Source organism: Bubalus bubalis, chromosome 5, assembly GCF_019923935.1.
Source record: "Bubalus bubalis isolate 160015118507 breed Murrah chromosome 5, NDDB_SH_1, whole genome shotgun sequence".
NCBI classification, from domain to species: Eukaryota; Metazoa; Chordata; class Mammalia; order Artiodactyla; family Bovidae; genus Bubalus; species Bubalus bubalis.
The window spans coordinates 21713888-21737893 of record NC_059161.1 but is presented as its reverse complement, the minus strand read 5'-3'; the positions used below and the strand labels follow the sequence as shown (position 1 = coordinate 21737893).

The 24006-nt window shown below is 42.9% G+C and overlaps 1 long non-coding RNA gene across 3 annotated transcripts; it reads right to left on the bottom strand.

Annotated features, from left to right (window-relative positions):
* Window positions 1-996: 996 nt before the first annotated feature.
* LOC123333653 lies at window positions 997-20450 on the bottom strand. Of its 3 annotated transcripts, XR_006551088.2 has the most exons (4): window positions 19741-20450; window positions 18501-18589; window positions 7766-7844; window positions 4169-4438 (listed from the first exon to the last, which is right to left on the bottom strand). It is a non-coding gene; the product is annotated as an uncharacterized LOC123333653 (long non-coding RNA). The 3 variants fall into 3 exon arrangements; XR_006551087.2 differs by lacking the exons at window positions 4169-4438; window positions 19741-20450 and adding an exon at window positions 997-1953 and having other exon boundaries at window positions 18501-19287; XR_006551086.2 differs by lacking the exon at window positions 19741-20450 and having other exon boundaries at window positions 18501-19287.
* Window positions 20451-24006: the final 3556 nt, after the last annotated feature.

Here is a 24006-nt window from a genome sequence, read left to right as displayed (position 1 = left end):
ATTCATTCACTAGTTGAAGAATATTTGGGTTGTTTCTACTTTTTGGCTATTATGAATAATGCTTCTATGATCATTGGTGTATAAGTTTTTGTGTGAACACCATCCTTATGGCAGAAAGTCAAGAGGAACTAAAAAGCCTCTTGATAAAAGTGAAAGTGGAGAGTGAAAAAGTTGGCTTAAAGCTCAACATTCAGAAAACGAAGATCATGCCATCCAGTCCCATCACTTCATGGGAAATAGATGGGGAAACAGTGGAAACAGTGTCAGACTTTATTTTTCTGGGCTCTAAAATCACTGCAGATGGTGACTGCAGACATGAAATTAAAAGACGCTTACTCCTTGGAAGGAAGGTTATGACCAACCTAGATAGCATATTGAAAAGCAGAGACATTACTTTGCCAACAAAGGTCTGTCTAGTTAAAGCTATGGTTTTTCCTGTGGTCATATATGGATGTGAGAGTTGGACTGTGAAGAAGGCTGAGCGCTGAAGAATTGATGCTTTTGAACTGTGGTGTTGGAGAAGACTCTTGAGAATCCCTTGGACTGCAAGGAGATCCAACCAGTCCATTCTGAAGGAGATCAGCCCTGGGATTTCTTTAGAAGGAATGATGCTAAAGCTGAAACTCCAGTACTTTGGCCACCTCATGCGAAGAGTTGACTCATTAGAAAAGTCTCTGATGCTGGGAGGGATTGGGGGCAGAAGGAGAAGGGGACGACAGAGGATGAGATGGCTGGATGGCATCACGGACTCGATGCACATGAGTTTGGGTGAACTCCGGGAGTTGGTGATGGACATGGAGGCCTGGCGTGCTGAGATTCATGGGGTCGCAAAGAGTCAGACACGACTGAGTGACTGAACTGAACTGAACTGAATGTTGTTACTTCTCTTAGGGACACACTTAAAAATGAAATTGCTGGGTCATATGTTAACTCTGTCCTTGGAGTAGGAAAATGGCAACCTGCTCCAGTATTCTTGCCTGGAAAATTCCATGGACAGAGGAGCCTTGCAGGCTACAGTCCAAGGGGTTGCAAAGAGTTGGGCATGACTGAGCACACACACAGTAACTCTTATGTTTACCCTTTTGAGGAACTGCAGACTGTTTTCTAAAGTGAACAGCCACTAATCTTGCACTTGCTTCTAGGTGACCTGAAATACGTCGCTTAACCTCAGTAAGCTTGAATTTCCTTATCTGTAAAATAAGGATATACCCCAGAAGAGATCTTGTAAGTACAGGGTCATCACTGCCTGACATCCAGTAGGTATTTAGCAAAAGGCAGGTATTCTGTTGTCCCTGGCAAATGGTTCCCTGCCTACTCCTCCCTCTCCAGTTTGGATTCAAAATATAAAGCCTGTGCCATGGAAGGATTGAGTGCAGCCTAATGGAGGTGCTAGGTAGAGAAAATCAAGAGTACAAAGTCACACCACCTCTCTGAATCATGCCCCAGGTTTCTAAAATAAAGAACAAATAAACAAATAGATGAATCTCAACTCGTGTGTGCATATTCTCTTTGCTTCTATAAACTGGACTTCTGCCCAGAAACCACAAGTAAAGAAGAAATCAATAATCCAAGTTTTGTATGCTAATGTAATTTGGTGAAAAATGTACTACAATGAGCTCAGTTAGAACATTCTCTAGATTGCTAGAGTTTCTTACAGGCCGCATCTCCAGAAAGACCTACAAAAATGAGATTTAGCAAAACCGTTGTCCACGTGGATCTGAGAGATGTAGAGACGTGTGAGCCCCAGTCCCATTGTGCTGAAGCCTTGATTAGCATTTCTGTTTCTGGCAGAAAAGACTGACAGTCAGTCAATCAGTCCCAAATAACAATAATACAGCTCTGCAAAAAAGCAACTTCCACTCTTAGGGGAGTTATTGTTATTCAGGGTAAAAAATATCCCCTGGGCAGATTCACTCCACTGCAGAAGTTGGTTTCAGTGTTACTTTGCAAAACCTGGGGGGAGAAAAAAAAGAAAACCAGAAAAAGTTGTACATGCAATATTTCACATTGTGAGTAGATTTGCTTTGGGGACAATAGGCAGGATGCTTTGAGAGACCTCTCCTAGCAAATGAGAAAATAGAGGGATTTCTATCTTTAACTGCAAAAATAGTAAGAGGAGAGACTTGAAGACTGAACACAAGTGAGGCTGCCCCATTGTTGCGGCTCCCCGTGGAGGTGGGGGTCACACTCACAGGAGATGAAGCCACGGTCCCAGGCTTTCTTTCACCAGCCCCAGCTTCTGGCTCCCTCTGCAGTAATGCTAATTATAGGGTAAGAAAAACTAATCTTTTCTTTTTCTAAAGACATTAATCAAACCTATCAAAGAGGTACCAAAAGAAAAAAAGAAAAAAGACAAACTTTCAACGAGGGATTGCAAAGAAAGATTTAAGAGAAAAAATAGGATTTGCTTATTATTAGCCATGGGAAGGTTAAGAAGAAACATGATAACTGAGTAAAAGCCACTTAGGATGTTCTACATGCATTTTATACACCAAAAAAAAAACCAGTTTATACTCAATGTAAAAACTGAGTATCATAACCTGCTTCTAAGCACCCACTTGTCACTGAGTGAAAAATATATGCCCGATAAATACGCTAACAGCTCTCAGATGTAATATTACTTGTTTTGAGGCTGAATTTTATATGAAGCAGGTGTGTCATTGAGCCCTTCAGTTACTAAAATGACCTCTTCCAGGAGTCCTAAGAGGCCTGGACCCCAGTAAACACCACCAGAAGGAACTGGGGAAGGAGATGGTTTGTCTGACCTTAGAGCCGGAAAACAAGCACAGTGACGTTACTGAATGAAACCAGAGCGTGGTGTGGGGTGGGGGAGCATTCTTCCTGAAATACTGTGGCTCTGGATCAAAAGAAAACAATGCAAATTTTAGTCTCTAAATGTAAAATGCTCTCTCTATCCTCCAGGGATTTGTTTAGGTTATTCCCTCTGTCCTACCCCAGGCTAGCCTGCCATTCCTCCCGTGGTCCTCACACAGAAGCCACTTCCTGTCTCGTGCGTTCCCCAGCTCCCGAGGCTGAGTTATGTGACCCCATGAACTTGTGCAGCTCTCTATAATCACCTGTTCAAAGAAACTGCCTGTTTACTTCTCCAGCTGCCTGCCTTGCGTGTAAGTCCCTAAAAGAAACAGAAAAGCCCCATCGTGTTCACAGGGTATACTCAGGGCCCATACAACGTGTGGCACATAGAAGGGCTCCATAACTTCACCAAAGTCTCTAGCTGAGTGAAAGAAATAGAGCATCTGAACCCAGAAGTGAGGCAAACCCTGAAACTGCCCACCAGCCAGGGTCAATCAGGTCAAGTACTGGGGGAGGGTGGGGCCTCAGAAGGACTGTCCTGGAGAAAACCATTCAAGGACGGGATATACACGCCTCCCGCCTCCACCAGTCTTCCTTTTCAGAATCTGTGGCTTTTTCTTACTGTGTCTTAGAGCAAAGAAGCTTCTTGATTGTTACATTTAAAAAGTCAAAAGTCCTTTGCAACTGTATTGTTATTACATGAGGAGCATAGGTCCTGACTATAGATTAGTAGAACAAAGGCAGGTGGACCTGAGTTTAAATTCCGACTTTGCTACCAACTAAGCAAAGAAGTAAATCACTTAATCTCTTTCTATCCCAGTTTTCTTCTCTGCAAAACAGTGATAATAACTGTGTTGCAGAATCATGGTGATTAGATTAAGTAATGAAAGGCATGTATTTGGCATTGTATTGAGGGCTATTTGTTAGTGATGGATGTGTGTGATGATGTGTTTCAGCAACTTTGAGAGGTAAGATTCCCAAATGTTTACTAAATTTGTTCCTGTTGTGTCAGGCATTATAAAGAAACATAGGCTATATTTCCTGCCTTCAGGGAGGTCATAGTGCACTGAATTCAACAGACCCAGGAGCAGCTGCAGCACAGAGAGGTTAAGACACATGCCCAAGGCTCCCATGTGAAAGACTCAGGAGAAAAACACAAGTCTGGTGATGCTCAGACACTACTCTTTCCAATAGCTCACATTCCATGAGGAAGAGGAAAAGGCACATTTCTTTATGGCTTTGCACCCTGCATGGAAGGTAAGTAAAAGAAAAAATATAAAATAAAAATACTGTAGTCATCGGATGGGGTTTTAGTCTGTTAAGGCTGCCATAACAATGTACCACAGATTGGGTGGATTGTAAACAACAGAAATTTATTTCTCACAGTTCTGAAGGCCAGGAAGTTCAAGACCAAGGTGCCAATAGTATCTGGTAAGAACCCAGTTTCTTGTTCACAGACATTGCCTTCTGGCTATGTCTCCACATGGCAGAGGGATGGGAAATCACTCTGGGATCTTCCATAGAAGAGCAGCAATCCCATTGAAGAGGGTTCTACCTTCAAGATCCCATCACCTACTAGGGCCCCATCTCTGAATACCATCACTTTGAGGGTAAGGATTTCAACCTATGAATATTGAACAGAAACAAATAGTCAATACATAGCATACGGTAAGTAGAGTGCTTCCTAGTACAGATGCATTGAGGATATTTTTATCAAAAAAAAAAAAAAAAGAAAGAGGTTTAGAAAAAAATTTCAAGAATTGTATTTAACAGTGTTGCCCCATGGGTTGCCCAAAGCAGAAAGTCTGGACCAGTGAAGGTCAAGGAGCTATTTTTCAGCAGTAGAGGAAATAGAGATAAGCTTACATTTTTTCTTTAATCACAATGACTCTTCTTTCAAACAAAACACTACCTGTTGCAAAAACTCTTCCACACTCTGACTGAATAAAAATTATGTGTGAAGGGAGCAAAATTACTTATTAACATCCCCTCCCCATTCAACCTGCCACCCACCAAAAGACTAATCCTTATAATCGCAAGGTCCCCTGTTTTGTAGAGACAGGGTGCTCGGATATGGGTTTGGGGGAAATAAGTTACTCTGCATAAGAAAGGAAGAACTATTGAGAGGGGTCCTAGGAAAGTTCCCAGCCCACAGTCCTCTTCATAAATGCAGGGTCTATTTCTTAGGCATTGACTCGATGGTGCTCAGACAGGCTCCTTCCCTGTAGGTAACAATACACTAGATGTCCTTGTGTGTTTTGTTTTTTAAACGAGGAAGCACACTTGGGAGATGAAACCATCACCTGTAAAGGCAATGGGGGAAATTCGTTTTTAGGGTGACAGAGGCTGAGCTCAGAACGTGGCAGCAACGGGAAAGGAGACTAATACAATCTGATGAAGAATGGGGCAAATTCAGTGAAGTCAGGAAGGCTACGCTAGGCATCCAGGAACTGTATAAGGGCAGAAAGACAAGTTGAGAAAGGACCCAAGAGAGGAAGAAGGGAGTTTTCTGGAGGAATAACAGGGTCAGGCAGGACCAGGCTTCTATCAGAATTTTACTAAAGGCAAAACATGGGTGAGAGAAAACCTGACCATAATCAGAAGACAGGAACTTTCATCCTAGCTCTGCTCCAAGCTTGCTGTTGGACCTTAGTTGGACAAGTCACCAAACCTCCTCAACTTCTGTCATTCCCTCACTTGGGCAATAGTTGCTTCACAGCAATGATGACTTGGTGCCACTGAAAGTGGCTTGAATGCCATGCCGGGATCTCAGGAGTGTGGCCTGGAGTGAAGCCTCCCAGTTGTTTCTCAACTACCATCTCCACTTTGTTGGAGGCCCCCACCCTCTTCAGGGGACGTGATCCTGTTAGGGAAATTTAATGGAGGTAGTCTTGTTGAGGCTTCAGAAGTAGGAGAGCAGGCCTTTGACTAACTTCTGACCTTAGCTGGACTGTGTGCCAGCCTGCAAGCACGCCAATTGTTACCAGCAAGCCAAGCAGCACTTTAGATAAGAAACGGAGAGGGTCCTGGAATTTCTGGAGCCCCAAGGACCTGGTCAGTCTTTCAGGGTCTGGAAAATCTTATGATTCACAAGGTGAAACAGCACTGTAAAGGCTAAAGAAAAACCAGAGCTGCGTTTTTTTCATACAAATGGATGATGACATTCACAGCCTAAGGTTATAAGCGGGAGCCCCAAAACTGCAATGTGAAGTCTCACCTGTAAGCTGGATGTACCAACCAGGACCTCTTCCATTTGGGGCTCCAGATTGCTGTTTCTCAGGACTTCCCAGTGTTGTTCAAGTCTAGATGTAGGTTTCAACCCAATTTGGTGATGTAATATCTCTCTCTACAGCTGCTGCTGCTAAGTCACCTCAGTCGTGTCTGACTCTGTGTGACCCCATAGACAGAAGCCCACCAGGCTCCTCCGCCCCTGGAATTCTCCAGGCAAGAACACTGGAGTGGGTTGCCATTGCCTTCTCCAATGCATGAAAGTGAAAAGTGAAAGTGAAGTCACTCAGTCGTGTCCCACTCTTAGTGACCCCATGAACTGCAGCCTACCAGGCTCCTCTGTCCATGGGATTTTCCAGGCAAGAGTACTGGAGTGGGGTGCCATTGCCTTCTCTGAATATCTCTCTCTACTGTTTCTGTTTTCTTTTAAAGACTGTATATTGAAATCAAGTCAAATAATCCTCTCTTAAATGTTGAAATTGTTCATTGTGTGTGTAACAAGTGGTTTCTTTTCTTAACAAATCCTTTGAAACTAAAACGAAAGTAAAACTTTTGACAAAACAGATTTGTATCTCAGGCTTTGCTACCCAAGTGGTACTAGTGGTAAAGAATCCACCTACCAATGCAGGAGACACAGAAGATACAGGTTCGATCCCTGGCTTGGCAAGATCCCCTGGAGGAGGAAATGGCAACCCACTTCCGTATCCTCGCCTAGAGAATCTCATGGACAGAGGAGCCTGGTGGGCTACAGTCCATGGGATCACAAAGAGTCAGACATGTCTGAGTGACTGAACACACACATACACATTTGTTTGCTTGGGGTCCAATAATCTCATCTTTGTATTTAGAATCCTTTCAGGATGTACTTGAACATATTGATTTCCTTTCCTAGATAAGAGAGATGCTAGGTAGAGAGCAGACTTGGCACTCTGCAGAACTAATTGTCAAGTCACCCTTGTTCTAGCCTTGGTTGTGTGAAGCCATAGTCTCCTTTTGATTGAGTTTCCTTATACTTAGAGGGTTGGAACTGACAATCTTTAAGGTCCCTTCAGGCTCCAAAGTTCAATGGTCCCTTGAAAGACCACTCCTGAGGCTTTCCCACCAGTCCAGAGTTCCAGCATTTTCTATTGCCCAATTAGCAGCATTTATCTAGCTTTTTTTTGTCAGGTATGTGCTTCTATTCCAGGTATTCTGAGCCAATTCTGCAAATCAGACTTCTTGGAAGATTCAAATGTTTTAAACTATCTTCAAACATAAGACATCAAATGTACCATTTTCCCTTCATCCACCAACTTTGTACTTTTATCCAAAAAAAAAAAAGAAGGAGGTACTGAGTCCATCTGGCACGATTTGCCTTGAATAAAAGCCCATCTGCTTATTATTTCTAATTTCATTGTCCTCTAGAATGTTTACAGAAGTTTCTTTCAATATTTATTGCACTACATTTCTACTTACTGATCCAGATCATCCATGCAGACTTGGTAAGGTACCATGCAAGGATGTAGGTGTCTTTCTCCTTTTCATCTCTACAGTTCTTTACTCTGGAGGCACAATGTGGCCCTCGGCCATCATTACAACCCCCTGGTGCCACACTGCAGCGATGGATTCTGACAATCAGTTCCTTTATCTCAAGTCTCCCTGGGGCTTGCCACCAAAGCTGCCTCTGATGAATCTTTGCCTGCCTCGACACCCTTATTGTCATAGCAAGGATGGATATAATTACCTGGTTTATTATCCTGAAGCTGGCTTCATCCGGCCCATGATCACTGGAAACAGAAGGCTTATCTCTGTCTTCAGGAGTCCTGAAGAGATGGGTAAGAGATTCACATTTCTCAAATTACTGAAAGACATTTCTGAAAGACAAGGATGGTCTCTGCAAGAATGGAGGCATTTCCAACCAAATCCTTTTCAAAATACCTCCCTAAAAATCAAAAAATGCTAAAAACTGTTTAAAATTAACCCTTTTCTCCCCAAATGAGCTCCCATTTCTAATTTCCCCAGTTCTATTATGATGCTTTACTCTTCTCATCCCATGGCACTATCACTGCCCACAATCAAGCACGTTCTGTTACTCCTTTGTAGTATCTTGATGCCTTTTCCATCTGCCCCTGACTTCCCATCCCCACTCCATCATCTAATTTCAGCCCCATATCACACGGTCTCCATTCCTGCAGGACTTTCTATCTCTCAGTCTCTCCTCCACCCCATTCAACAAGCACATGACTCCAGAACATAAAATATTGATTTCATCACTGTCCAACTCAGCAATATGCTACGAGTGCCTTTGGCCTTCAGGATTCCATGCTCTTGCTGACTCACAGGGGGTCTCCACAATTGAGCCTCACAGCCCCCAGCTGGCTGTGTATCCCACAGCTGCACCATGAATCCTCTTTCCAGCCCCACAGGGAATGCTGGGCCCTCCCTGAGCTGCATACTCAGCTTTTGTTCATACACCAACTTGCCAGGCATGTGAAAAGGTTGAAAAATGACAAAGACAGAATCTGAGGTGAAATCTGACTGCAGACACCTAGGGATTAAAATCGAATGTAGCAGTGAATTTTTATGGGGTGGGTCACCATTCTCCCAATTCTCGTGCTGCCTCAGATCCAGGGGAAATATCCCCACCCTGTAGACAGGCCACGGGTCTCCTTTAATGATCCAGAAGGAAGTTCAGGAATGAAGGGATGGAGGAAGGGGAAGAAAGGAAGAGAGAATGAGGAAAAGAAAAGAGTAAAAGAAAAAAAAGCAGGCACTATACAGGACAGGCAGGACTCATGGGTCAAAAAGATGGGCTTTGGAGTCAAGCAGAAACAGATTCAAACCTCAGCTCAGACTAATGCTGCAAGTTGGGCTCTTTACTTAACCTCCCTGAGACTGTTTCCTTATTGGTAAACAGGGTGAATATCCACCTTGCAGGGTCAGTGTGAGTATTAGAGTCAATGTATGTAGATTCCCAGCCCAGATCTTGGCACTTAGCCTCTTGATCTTTGCTGAATTACTCCACTGCCACCTTCAGCCCCAGCAGGTTCCACTGCAAGGGTGCTCATAGGGTGGGTTCACTCTACCAGCCTCCAGTCCAGCTTCTAACCAGGACTAGAGCGTGCAGTGGGAGCCTGTTGTCTGGCCAGTGGTTACAGCTCTTCCCCCCACAGATCACAGCTCTACATATGCTCCCATTGAGACTTTCCCTCAGACTACAACTCAGCTGCCCATGTGCCCAAAAGCCCACCAGGTGGGACTCCCCACATCCCTTCAAAGATCAATGCCCCCTTGTCATCCCTAGTGACCAGCTGCAGACCTGGGCTCCCAAAATGTGGGCAGCACCGGCTGTGGCTCGTGACACGACAGCAGGATGAGAGAGTCGAGGCAGTCAGCCCAGAGCTGGGCTCCTGAGCCCTGCTCCCGGGGTTGTCCCTGGCCCTAACATCTCTTAACTGACTAATCTTGAGTGTATCACTTCAATTCTGTGAGCCTTGGTTTCCTAGTCTCTAAAATGAAGACCTGCTTCCTGGGGTTGTTGTGAAGATTAAATGAGTTAACGAACACAAAACATTTAGAATATTGCCTGGCACACAGTAGATAATCGATAAAATATTAGCTGTTCGAATTAATAAAGCCTTTCATCATCAAGGTCTCAGGTGCCTCACAATCAGGCTGATTAAGATGGCTACCTGTTTACCCTGGCGCTTCTTCAAAACATCCTGCTTGTTGTCATGACCACCATGTGCCCACATGTGGTGCACACGCATACAAACACACACTGCCTTCAGCAGTACCAACCCTGAGGCAAGAGAAGACTGATTCCCTGGAGCCTTCAATAACAAGCACTGTTCTCCACCATCTCCTGATGAAACTAAGTCAGCACTCAGAGTATCCTGCATCTGCTTCACTCAGCAGACTGCCTTCGCTTCTCTCAGGTCAGCAGGGGGAAGGTCAGAGGTCAGATGAATCATCTGACCCAACCCTTTGTTGAGAGATCATAAAAAGTGATGTCTTTTGGCCTGAAATGTCTGGCTTGTCAGTATCACCTCAACTTACCAGGTACTTCTCAACTTTACACTTTTCTTCAGCCTTACTCAGAAAGTTTACAAATTCGAATTCAACCTTTCAGAAAACATTTACTGAGCGTCAGTTTTATGCCACGAATTGTACTGGGGCTGCAGATATAAGGATGACTCAGAGACAGACTCTAGGTTTTAGGTTACAGTCAAGACAGGAAGACAGGCAGCTGGACAGATCACTTCAATGCGATGTGATATATGCTAAGGCAGAGAAATGCACGAGGAGCTCGTAGAGAACACAGAAGAGGCATCCAACCCAGCCTGTAGATCAGGAAATGCTGCCAGGAGAAGGTGACTCCAGAGAGGCATCTTGACGAGTAAGTAGTCATTAACAAAAGAATAGCATTTTTAAAGCATAGTGGCATAAAAAAAAGTTGGGTCAGTTGCAGAGACGTGGACAATCATACAGATGGTCTCATCATACTTACTCCACATCAGACAGAGTGAAGTAAGTCAGAAAGAGAAAAACAAATATCATATATTAATGCATATATATAGAATCTAGAAAAATGGTATGCTGCTGCTGCTGCTAAGTTACCTCAGTCATGTCCGACTCTATGCGACCCCATAGACAGCAGCCCACCAGGCTCCCCCGTCCCCGGGATTCTCCAGGCAAGAACACTGGAGTGGGTTGCCATTTCCTTCTCCAATGCATGGAAGTGAAAATTGAAAGTGAAGTCGCTCAGTTGTGTCCGACTCTTAGCAACCCCATGGACTGCAGCCCACCAGGATCCTCCATCCATGGGATTTTCCAGGCAAGAGTACTGGAGTGGGGTGCCATTGCCTTCTCTGAGAAAAATGGTATAGATGATCTTATTTTCAAAACAGAAATAGAGACACAGACATAGAGAACAAATGTATGGATCCAAGAGGGGGAAAGGGTGAAGGATGAATTGGGAGACTGGGATTTGACATATATACATTACTGATACTATCTATAAAATAGATAACTAATGAGAACCTACTGCATAGCTCAGGGCTTCCTTCATAGCTCAGTTGGTAAAGAATCCACCTGCAATGCAGGAGACCCCAGTTCGATTCCTAGGTCGGGAAGATCCCCTGGAGAAGGGATAGGCTACCTACTCCAGTATTCTTGGGTTTCGTTTGTGGCTCAGCTGGTAAAGAATCTGCCTGCAATGCAGGAGACCTGGGTTCAATCCAGGAAGATCCCCTGGAGAAGGGAAAGGCTACACACTCCAGTATTCTGGCCTGGAGAGTTCCATGGACTGTATAGTGGGGTCACAAAAAGTCAGACACGACAGCAAATTTCACTTCACTTCACTGCATAGCTCAGGGAACTGTGATGATCTAAATGGGAAGGAAATCCAAAAAAGAGGGAATATATGTATACTTACAGCCGACTCTCTTTGCTGTACAGCAAAAACTAACACAACACTGTAAAGCAACTAGCAACTATACTCCAATAAAATTACTTTTTGAAAATGTCAGGCTAGAAAAAGTGCCAAAGCTAAGGAAGGTTATTAGTGTATAATTCCTATAATTGAAATAATACCTAGTAGAAAAACAAGCAACTATAAATTTCTAGGGAGAGACTGGAAAAGAGAGGGGTAATTTCACTTCTTTAAATAGTATGAGAACTCACATAAAACTAATATTAAAAGTTAGAAATAATAAAGAGAATAATAAAAAATGACAGTCCTTCCTACCTCCACCAAAAGAAAAGATACATGGATATGATAATCTACTTCTCTCTTACCTTACCAAGACAGGGAGAATCTCTTTGGGGATTCATGCCAAATAACTGATTTGATAAAATAAAATACCCCAAAAAAGCATATCAGCATAAAAAATACAGTGCAATTTTTGTAACTATGGTCATTTGGCACTACTGGAGGGTACAGAGGGCTTCCCAGGTGGCATGGTGGTAAAGAACCCACCTACTGATGCAGGAGACGCAGGAGATCTGGGTTCAATCCCTGGGTCATGAAGATTCCCTGGAGCAGCAAGTGGCAACCACTCCAGTATTCTTGCCTAGAGAACTTCACGGACAGAGAAACCTGGCAGGCTATAGTTGGTGGGGTCACAAAGAGTAGGACGTGCCTGAGCACACACACACAGGCTGAGGAGGAGGGGTAGGAGAGGAGATGGAAGATGGGCAGGTACTAGACCATGAAAGGACTGAAGTCTTTTGAATATTATCCTGGAATAAAAGGGGAAACATTGAAAAGTTCTAGCAGAGCAGTAACATGGTAAAAGTCAAATTTAGGCAGAAGTGAGAGGGTAGGTGGGACAGGGGAGAAGTATCTAGAAGCAGAGAACATTTCGTGATTATTTATAATAATCCAAGTGAGAGATGGTAAGAATTTGAACTAAAGACCTGTCAGTAGAATTGAGAGTTTCTGTTTAATTTCAGAATTATTTAGGAGGCTAGGTCACCAAACTATGGGACTGCTTAGGAAGAAAAGGGAGAGGACACAGAGATGAATGGGTCCCAAATTTCTATCATAAATGAAACATCAAGTTTGATTTATGCACTAGAAATCCTAAGAGTATTTGGATTTATACAACAGGTTTTCTGTGCAACATTACAGATAATTTTAAGACAATGCTAAATAAAAATTTTATCATACCAACTAGGTCACAAAGAAAATAATTTCTGACCATGAAGCCTCAAATGGATAATTGGTTGTTGGGGGGAAGTGGGTAGCAATAGACCTTGAATCTAATTGAAGTATCTACTACTGAAGTTCAGTCTCCTGGAAATGACAGTTCATATAAAGAAGAACAGATGAAAGGGGTGGAGAAATACACAGAAGCAAAGACTTAGGTATAGGACAAATGTCTGTGGTCAAGATAGAAAGACTGTGATCAGAACAACACTGGAGAGCTGATTTTAAATCAGGAAACTGAAAAGGGAAAGGTAACTCCTGCAACAGGAGAATGCTATTGTTAACAAATAGCAACTTCAGAGCAACAGAGACAAGCTTTGGTATTGAACCCCACTGGAAACACGAGACCAACATTAATTTATTTTCCATCTTGATCATTCTGTACCTTTCAAAATTCTGTTGTCGGGCTCTGTTAACTAGAACAGGGAAAGTCCACTTAAGATAATGGAAGATGGGTGTTGAAGATGAGTTTTGGAGAGAAGGCAAATGTTAAGCCTGGGAATATGTTCTACATTTGTAAGCCATAGTGAGTCATCTCAGGCTTTAGAACAGAGTCATGATGTGATGAAAGCAAATTTTTGAAAATAGTCTGGAGAGTTCCCTGGTGGCCTGGTGGTTGATTAGGTCTTTCACTGCCGTGACCCCAGGTTTAATCTTTGGTTGGGGTGCTAAAATCCTACAAGCCATAAGGTATGGCCAAAAGAAAAAGAGAATAGTGTGGAAGCCCTGCGCAAAATGGATTAACTTGACTGAAATCCCCTCAAATACTACAGTATGGCTGCCACTCTTTAAATCTTTCAGTTTCTCCATTAACTGGCATCTTCAGACTCTGCTCCCTCTAAACCCCCTGGCAACATTGTTTCCTAAGGGCTCCTAGCTCTCTGTCTCAGTGATGTTCAGAGTGTGTGTGTGCTCAGTCGCTCAGGCATGTACAACTTTTTGCAACCCCATAGACAGTAGCTCACCAGGCTCCTCTGTCCATGGGATTTCCCAGCAAAAATACTAGAGTGAGTTGCTGTTTCATTTTCCAGGAGATCTTCCTGACCCAGGGATCGAATCCATGTCTCTCATGTCTCCTGAAATGGCAGGTGGATTCTTTACCACTGAGCCACTGGGGAACCCTCACTTATGTTCAACCAGAGGAGATGCCAAACTCCCTCAACACATCAGTTCTGTACAACAAAGACTTGTCCTGTTCAGAAAGCCTGCAGTGCCCAGGATGAGAAGCAGGGTATCTGATCTCTTTTCAGCTCCTACTTTTGTCTTCTGTAAATTTTCTTCTTCTGTTTATCACCAGGCATCCTGCCAGCCAAGCTGCCTGAATAGCAGGTTAAATGGTCATTCAACTGCCATCGAACTCCTTTTCCCTTTCAGAAGCAACTGGAGGCAAGCCAACGCCCATTATTAACCTAGTTCCACAGCAACTTAAGATTTCCACAGTGGTTTCTACTAGCCAATTCTCGTGTCAACACATGCTTCAAGTTAGTTTTGTTATTAGTGGTTTGTAAGTGGAGAGACTCGAATACAGATATGGAAACCTGTTCACGTCTCCTACATTTAATTCACAGAGTCAGACTGTGGGAAGCTATTTTCAAAGTTACACTAATTCTTTCAAATCTCTAGGAAATGTACTTAGTAGGGTGTCATTTGTGAAGAAATTTTAATATAAACATCTCTTGCTTTTGGAATTCAAATACTTTTGTGGCCTAGTTATGAAAAGTGAATCTCCTCCACTGGTTTTTATTGTATTATTGAAGATATATTCAAATTTTTAATCTCTTGAAAGAGATGAATGCATTATTACCATCTCTTTGAGCCTGTCTTTTCAAGTCTCTTACATTTTATCTTGTATTATTGGCCCTCTTTGAGGGCCTGCGGTATCTTTCTAATCCTAATAAACTGAAAGTGTTTTGAGGGCAAACTGTCTTATTTTTTGTTCTCCTCCAGTCACTATGACAGTGCTTGGTCTATCATAATGACAACAAATATTTGCTGATGAATTTGTGATCAAGTTGATGGTTGTACCTATTGGGAATTCACTTTTTAAAAAAAATCTTGGGGACTTCCCTGGCAGTCCAGTGGTTGAGACGCTACACTTCCACTGCAGGGGCATGGGTTTGATCCCTGGTTGGGGAACTAAGATCTCCCATTCCACATGGCCAAAGAAGAAAAAAGAAAAATTTCACCAAACATTACTGGTGGTTTTTTTCAGTATTCCGCCCCTTTTTTGTCCCTGTTTCAATTTTTTTAAATTAAAAGCTTCATTTCATCAACACCGACCTCTAAGTCATGGATTCTTCTCTCATAACTAAGAAGTCCCTAACTCCCCACCTGGCTTTCATCCAGAAATTCTCTATGCAAGATACAGCTAGTAACTTACCCTGTGGAAGTGAAAGCACAAAAATGGTCACAATTGTCCACTCATCACTTTGTCCAGGACCTTTGTAGTATAACTTTGCATCTGCTCCTATCAAGATGTGCGGGCTATTTTCCCAACCCCTTGGATCAGGAATAGAAAAAAATTCCTTAAGTTGCTAAAGAAGAAAGTCAGTCTACCAAAACACCCACAGGAAACCTCACATGTAATCAATATGTTTTCAATGCATTCCTTTTCACACCAGAATAAGATAAAAATGCTTACTATTACCACAGCTTCTTTACATAGCCCTCAATGTTTGGCCAGTGCAATGAGACAGGAAGATTGCCAGGGAAAAGCACAACTGTTGTTGTTTGGAAATAACAAAGAATATATGAGAATTTCATAGAGAAAATCTTAAAACCCTTAGGTCATATAAGTTCATATTAATGGGGAAAAAAAAACCCAATGCTAATAGATTTAGATAGTTGCTGCCACAACTAAAAGATAAGATTATTTAATCACGTAAAGATGGAAAATCTCCCCCAAATTAATTTATAAGTTTAATGGAATTATGAACCAAATTTCAGTAGGATTATTTTAAACATCTCATTAAACTGTTCAAAATGAGAATGAAAAAATAAGTATCCATGAATAAAAGAGAATTTTGAAAAACAAGGGACTGAAGCAGTTAATCACTGTATTTTATAGTTTCCTAGGGCTTCAGTCTGGGAGAAGGGAATGGCAACCCACTCCAGTGTTCTTGCCTGGAGAATCCCAGGGACAGGGGAGGCTGGTGGGCTGCCGTCTATGGGGTCGCACAGAGTCGGACATGACTAAGTGACTTTACTTTCACTTTTCACTTGCATGCATTGGAGAAGGAAATGGCAACCCACTCCAGTGTTCTTGCCTGGAGAATCCCAGGGACGGGGGAGCCTGGTGGGCTGCCGTCTGTGGGGTTGCGCAGAGTCGGACACGACTGAAGCGACTTAGCAGCAGCAGCAGCAGGGCTTCAGTCTGGGGGAAGGGAATGGCAACCCACTCCAGTGTTCTTGCCTGGAGAATCCCAGGGACGGAGGAGGCTGGTGGGCTGCCGTCTATGGGGTCGCACAGAGTCGGACACGACTGAAGTGACTTAGCATAGCATAGCATAGGGCTTCAGTCTGGGAGAAGGGAATGGCAACCCCCTCCAGTATTCCTGCCTGGGAAATCCCATGGACAGAGGAGTCTGTAACAAAGTACCACAAACTGGGTGGCTTAAAACAACAGAAATACATTCTCTCACAGTTTTGGAGGCCACAAGTCCAAAATAAAGGTGTTGGCAGAGCCACACTTACTCTGGGAGCTCTAAGGTAGAATCAGTACGGGGCCTCTGCTAGCTTCTGCAGGATGAGGCAGTGCTTCCCAGTCCTTGAGCTGCGGCTATCTCTCTCCAATCTCTGTCTTTGTCTTCACCTCAGCCTTCTTTTCTGTGTCTTTCTGTGTTTGTATTTTCCTTCTTCTGTCTCATGCTAATGGGTTTAGGAGCTATCCAGGTCATCAGGCTCATTCCATCTCAAGTACCTTAATTTAATTACATATGTAACAACTTCCCCCCCCAAATAAAGTGACATTCACAGGTTCTAGGGATTTGGATGTGGACATATCTTTTTGGAGGCCACCATTCAATTCACAATGCCAGATACGAAGGCATATGCCCTACCAGATATGAAGGCATACTATGAGGCCATAGCATAACTCTATTATGTACTGGCACAATAACAGACTAATAGACCAGTGGGACAAAACAGAGCCCAAAGAGTTCCAAGTTAGAAATTGGGATATATGGACAACTGACATGATAAATCAGTGGGGGAAGAATCAGTTTAAGAAAAAGAGTTAAAAAAAAAAAAACCTAAGGAGAAAATTTTAACTTAGACCCTATTTCACACCTTACATAAAGGTAAAATCTGGATGGATTAAAAACCTAAATATTAAAAATGAGCATTATATTGGTGTGTGCATGTAAAGAAAGTATAGAAGAATATCTTTGTGGTATTTCAGATAGGAAACAAGATCTCAAAAGCACAAGCCATATGGTGAAAAATTGGCAATTTTTGATTATATTACAATTAAGGATTTCTTCTTTCTTATAGAATTGTAAATAACATATGTAGTTACTTTCTTGTCCAGAAGGTGAAGTTTGACTCCCCTCCCCTTGAGTGTGGGCTGAACCTACTGACTCATGTCCAAGAACAGAGTATGGAAAGGAAACAAATTCGACTTGACAGTGGAGACAAGTGGCTGATATCCCCTTAACCAAGTGTTTAAGATTACGTCACCAGTAATAAGTCATGTTGATATTATGTACCCCTCGATGTGATGTGATAAGAAATGTACTTTACTTCTGTGGTCTTCTTCCAAAAAAATGTGTAAGCCCAAGCTAATCATAAAAAAACGGCAGTCAAACCCAAATTGAGAGACTGTCTACAAAATTCTTGACCAGTACTCTTCAAAACATCAAACGTCATGAAAAGCCAGGAAAGACTGAGAACCCAGCACAGATCAAAAGAGCCTCAGGACATGGCAACTAAAAGCAACGCAGTATCCTGGATTAGATCCTGGAACAGCAAAAGGACATCAAAGAAAAGGATGGTGAATCTGAAAAAATCTGTGATTTAGTTAGTCTTCTTAAGCCAGTGTTATTTCTTGGTTTTGACAAACATGCCAAAAATTATGTTAACATTCGGGGGACTCCCCTCGTGGTCCAGTGGCTAAGACTCCATGCTCCCAATGCAGGGAGCCTGGGTTCAATCCCAGGTCAGAGAACTACATACGACCTGCTGCCACAACGGAAAGAACCTGTATGCTGCAAATAAGATCTTGAATGCTGCAGCTAAAACCTGGGGCAGCCAAATAAATAAATAAATAGTTTTAAAATAAATAAATAACACGCTAACATTAGGGAGAAGGTAATACGGGAACACTCTGCAGTATCTTTACAACTTTCCTGTAAATCTCAAATTCTTCCAAAATAAAACACTTGTCATATAAAAAGTAATTTCCTTCAACAAAAGATACCAGAAGAAAATTGCGTCAGCTAAAACTGATAAAAATTAATGTCTAAAACACACATGGAATTCCAACAAATTGATGAGAAAGACAGGAATCCCAATAGTAAAATGGACGAGGATATGATTACACAATTCCCAGAAGGACAAATCCAAATGACTAATAAATATATGATGAGATGCTCTGTATTAATAATACCCAGAAATATGCTAATTTATATGGATGAGAATGTGGAGATACAGGAAGTCTAGTTCACTCCTATAGAACAAAAAAGTAGAACAGTCATCTGGAGAAGTGTTCAGTTACCCCTCTATTATAACCTATAATCTGACTCTGGTGCTACCACCCAGGAACACTTACCCAGGACCATACACAGGCATAGAAAAGGATGGTCTTCACAGCACTGTGGCAGCAAAGCATTGAGCCAACCATGGCATCTATATCTGGTCCTGTGAGCAAAACAGAGTGGACACATACTCTGGAACACAATGCAGCTGGAGAATTAACCACAAGCACATTCACCAACATGGATAAATTCTGAAAAATTATGCTGTAAATAAAAGAGTAAAAAGAAAAAAAATACACTGAAATACTGTTATATAAATCTAAATGTCATACATTTCATAACATACTCTAAACATATGAGTATGAATGTTGCATGTTTACTAGATATGAAGGAGATAACAGGCATAGGTATGTAGATGGAAAATACTGCAATAAACGAGCCCATGTGAGCCACAAAGAAGACACAGATGCCATGAGCATCTTAGGTTCAACTCTTTGCACCTGAAGACAAATCTAAATCAAAAAGGGCAGAGGGCAGTCCTGAATGAGGGCTTGAGGAGATCATCTTTGAGTTAAGAGCATGCGTTTTAGTGTGGATGGATGTGGGAACATCTATATTGTCTTCTCAGCAGCCCGTTTCTTTACAGGCTGATTACAAAATAAGTTATTTCTTAATGTCCAGATAAGTCATTCACAGATGAGAAAAGCATTGCTGTACTTGATCTCATTACAATAAGACATACCGACAGTACAGCCTGACACTCATGAGTAATTCTTTCCAATATCCCTATGAATCCCCTCAATTCACAAAGAACCACTATATCACATCATTTCCTCCATGATATGTATATACAAAAAGTGAAAAACGTTTTTTCCTTGAGCGGCGAGGGCAAAGCATTAGGCCAGCCATGCAATCCACCACTGCACCCCAGCACCCCAGCCAGCAAGCGCAATTCTGATTCATGCTTCAATAAGAATACAAATTATATTTTGAACCTGGAGGGTCATTTACAAATAATGGAAAATGTGAATTCTAAATCAATGAAAGTCCAGGGAGTACTATACCATGATGACCACGCCAGTGCCCTAGAAGAGTTACTGTAGCTTTTTTAAGTATTTAATCTCTGAAACAACAGAGGCCCTGAGCAAACCCTGCTCACTGTGATAGACAATGTGGCCTATGGCTCAGACCATTGCCGCACTGACTCTAAGCAAATCACAGAAGATTGAAATTCTAAGAGAAGCTGTTGATTTCAAAGCTTTTAATGATTCAGATTTTCAATCAGCAGCTTTTTTTTTCCAGTTCATTACTCACAGACTCTGTGGATCAACCAATGTGTGCAGCCCATCTCCTCCTTAATTCCTCTAGTAATATAATCCTGTCCATCACTTTACCCGGCCCTGGAAAACAAAGCCAAAATATACACGTTCATTTTACCTTCATTTACTCTGGCAAGATTCCAAAAAGCATGGGAAACAAAGTAAGAAAAAGCCAAGCATCTCAGAAAGCTTCTAAAATGAAGCCCATCAAGCCAATGATTCCTTAACACAACTGAACTGATGGGAAATTGAACGTGAGCTGGCAGCTCAGGCTGTGATGAACGAGAGATGCATGTGAAAAAAGAAAGGGAAGAGGGGAGCATCTTCAACCTCAAGTCAGGACTCTGTCCATCTCACAGTGTCATTCCCCCTCAGGGGTCTGGAGATGAAAATAACTTGGCTTTGAAACACACATAGGCTATTCAAGGAAGCAGCCGACAATTTTAAATATGAAGGGGGGTATGGGAATAGGTTCCTACTGTGTAAAATTGCATATTATTGAATTGATTGAGTTGTCATTCAGCAAAGGTGATTTTAGAAATGAAGCTAGCGGGGAAATAAATAAAGCAGAAATTCAGATAAAATTCATTCAAGTCTTGCCACTGGTATCTGTGAAACTAAAGGATTGCAGCTTGTGAAGGTAATGTTATTAAACAAAGATGCTGAAGGTCGTTCCTTGTCACCCTTTTCTAAAAATTATCCCACTTCCTCTGTGGCTCATTGACTGTCACTCAGCAGAGCACTCACAGACTCACCTGGAGCCAGGCCCAGCCAGACCTTGTTGATACTGTGAAATTCCTATGCTGTCTTGCTATATAGAACAGGAAGCCCAGCTCACTGCTCTGTGGTGATCTACAGGGGTGGGAGGTGGGAGGGAAAATGGGAGGGAGGCCCAAGAGGGAGAGGTATATGTATACATACAGCTGATTCACTTCATTGCACAGCAAAAGCTAACATTTTCAAGCAGCTATGTGTGTGTGCTGTGCTCAGTCACTCAGTCGTGTCTGACTCTTTTCAACGCCATGGACTGTAGCCTGCCAGGCTCCTCTGTCCATGGGATTTCCCAGGCAAGAATACCGGAGTGGGTTAAAGCAACTGTACTCTGATAAAAAATTTTTTTTAATTTCCATGGTGTCTTAAAGGTCTCCTGGAACCCATTTCCCATGTTCTGACCCCAACCATGATCCAGACTCACCTCCTGCCCCTTCAGTGCCCCCACTAAGCCATCAGTTCTTCTGGCTGACAGTAGATGATCAGAGACTTAGAGGAAAAAGACCCAGCTTTAAGGCATCTGGTGAGCTAGTCAACAATAACACTTACATAATCTCTAAAGATCTGGAGGAGGGCCTGGCAACCCACTCTAGTATTCTTGCCTGGAGAATCCCGTGGACAGAGGAGCCTGGCAGGCTATAGTCCATGGGGTCGCAGGGAGTCAGACATGACTGAGGCAACTTAATACACACACACAGTCTCGAAAGGTATGTGGCAAGCTCCTGCTTCATTGGGGTTACCTTGAGAACTGAGAAGAATTGACTCTGAACTGTATCTTGTCTGTCCTGGGTGCTCTATAAAAATGTGTTCAATGAACGAAGGAATAATGAACAACTGGCAGTTCCTACAATAGTCAGAGAAAACTACAATCAGCAGCCAGTCCTGACAAGTCTGTGCAGAGGAACAAAACCTCAGCTGAGGGTGGGAGCAGAGAGACAGAGAACCAGCAAGGAGGTAGCAAGTTTCTAGGACTTTGGCCAAGGAGACTAGGAATCAGAACAGAGCTCCAATCCCAGCAGGGAATGCAAGTGTGGAATGGGATCAACTCGGTGGAGCTTAAAGGAAGTGTGTGTACACTCACCCATCAGCTGGGGCAGGGCAAGCGGGCAGAGGGCATCACAGAGGAGGGGACCTCCAGGCCTGCCCCAGCTGAGCAGGGCCTAGGAAGACCGCTGACCCAACTCTCTCATCTGCATCCCTACCTTTAAAAACTGGCTCTCAGGGTGATATAAATTTAAGTCAAGGACTTCCTCTGTAGGGTATTTCATATAAGAGCCTGCTCTTGTGGAAAGTGCACTAAGGAGACAACTTCAGAAACACCAGATTCAAGTCCCAGCCCTGACGGGACTCGCATGTGTCCTTGGACAAATCATTGAACTTCTCTAAGTTACAGGTCCCGGCTCATAACTGGGGGCAATGATTCAACCTACTGGAGTGTTGGAGCATAAAGAAGGTTCTGCATGTGGAAGTGCTCAATAAAGAACAGAGTGCTATAAATGTTGGCTATTTGTGTATTCCATGTTATTTCACATTGAATCCAATGTTGAACTTGTCAAATTAAATTTTCTGTAATTATAAAGCTTTGATTCCAAGAGATTTTTTTTAAGCATCAAGCAGGCAAAGTGAGTTTTGGAGGGAGCTAGAGAGACCTTTACCAGAGCCTCTGAAATCACGCTGCAATGTGTGTGTGTACCCAAAGCATCCCCGCTTAACCCAGGCTCTGCTGGAAGCTGTGATCCTCAGCCCCATATGAAGCACATTTAAGTGTCTTTTATTTACATGCTGGAGGGCATGTAAATAAAACCTTCACTGAGGTAAACAGTTGTTGTTTTACAGCCTGTTCGCACGTAACTTTTATGTCCCATTATGATATATGGCTTCTGTGCATTTTGAAGTGCTGGAAATGTCATTCCATGTGGCATCCTCTATGTGACTGGCTGATAAATTATTATTTACGTGCTAGTTTTCACGGCCCATGAAAGTCTTTAAACTGGAACATTGTCCCTAACTACCCGTTAGTGATTATGGTAATTCTCCCTAACAGGATGTGAGCAGTCATCCTGACAGCCTTCGTGGTACAAGGAGGAAGGTTGGGTGAGATAAGGAGGAGTTCACCCTCAACCCAGGGGGTTCCATCTGGTTGTCTAAACCAAAGGCTATGCCAACCATTGGTCGGCGTGTTATGACCAAACGTGGAATGCGTGCACTCTTAACACATGGTGCATGTCACAAACATGAAACCATTCCAGGAAGGAGCCTGAGTGCTATAAACAGCACCTGTTACTGAGCCAAGTGACTGAACCCTCACCTTCTGTTGGTTTCACCCCGAAGTGACTGTTCAGCTGCTACACACGATCTGAAGGCCCAGACAAGAGAGTCAAGTACGTTTGTTCCACTTCCTGGTGACATCTGTGGATGCTTCTGGGATGGAAAGCAGGTCACTTCTCTGCCCTGAGAGAAGCAGCCCACAGCTTGAAAACGGAATGGATCTGAATTTTGCCTGCAAGACTGTTGGTTAGAATTTGCTAAGTACTTTTAATAGAAATAACAGTATAAATAAGAGTCTGAAAACGTTACCATGGTTATTCTAATAACAATAGTTACCAAATTCAGTTCAGTTCACTCAGTCATGTCCGACTCTTTGCAGCCACATGAATTGCAGCACGCCAGGCCTCCCTGTTCATCACCAACTCCCGGAGTTCACCCAGACTCACGTCCATCGAGTCAGTGATGCCATCCAGCCATCTCATCCTCTGTCGTCCCCTTCTCCTTCTGCCCCCAATCCCTCCCAGCATCAGAGTCTTTTCCAATGAGTCAACTCTTCGCATGAGGTGGCCAAAGTACTGCAGTTTCAGCTTCAGCATCAGTCCTTCCAATGAACACCCAGGACTGATCTCCTTTAGGATGGACTGGTTGGATCTCCTTGCAGTCCAAGGGACTCTCAAGAGTCTTCTCCAGCACCACAGTTCAAAAGCATCTACAGCGCTCAGCTTTCTTCACAGTCCAACTCTCACATCCATACATGACCACTAGAAAAACCATAGCCTTGACTAGATGGACATTTGTTGGCAAAGTGATATCTCTGCTTTTTAATATGCTATCTAGGTTGGTCATTCAAACATGTAAAATATCATGTATGGAACGAGTTGCCAATCCAGGTTCGATGCACAATACTGGATGCTTGGGGCTGGTGCACTGGGATGACCCAGAGGGATGGAATGGGGAGGGAGGAGGGAGGAGGGTTCAGGATGGGGAACACATGTATACCTGTGGCGGATTCATTTTGATATTTGGCAAAACTAATACAATTATGTAAAGTTTAAAAATAAAATAAAATTAAAAAAAATATGCTATCTAGGTTGGTCATAACTTTCCTTCTGAGGAGTAAGCGTCTTTTAATTTCATGGCTGCAATCACCATCTGCAGTGATTTTGGAGCCCAAAAAATAAAGTCTGACACTGTTTCCAGTGTTTCCCCATCTATTTCCCAT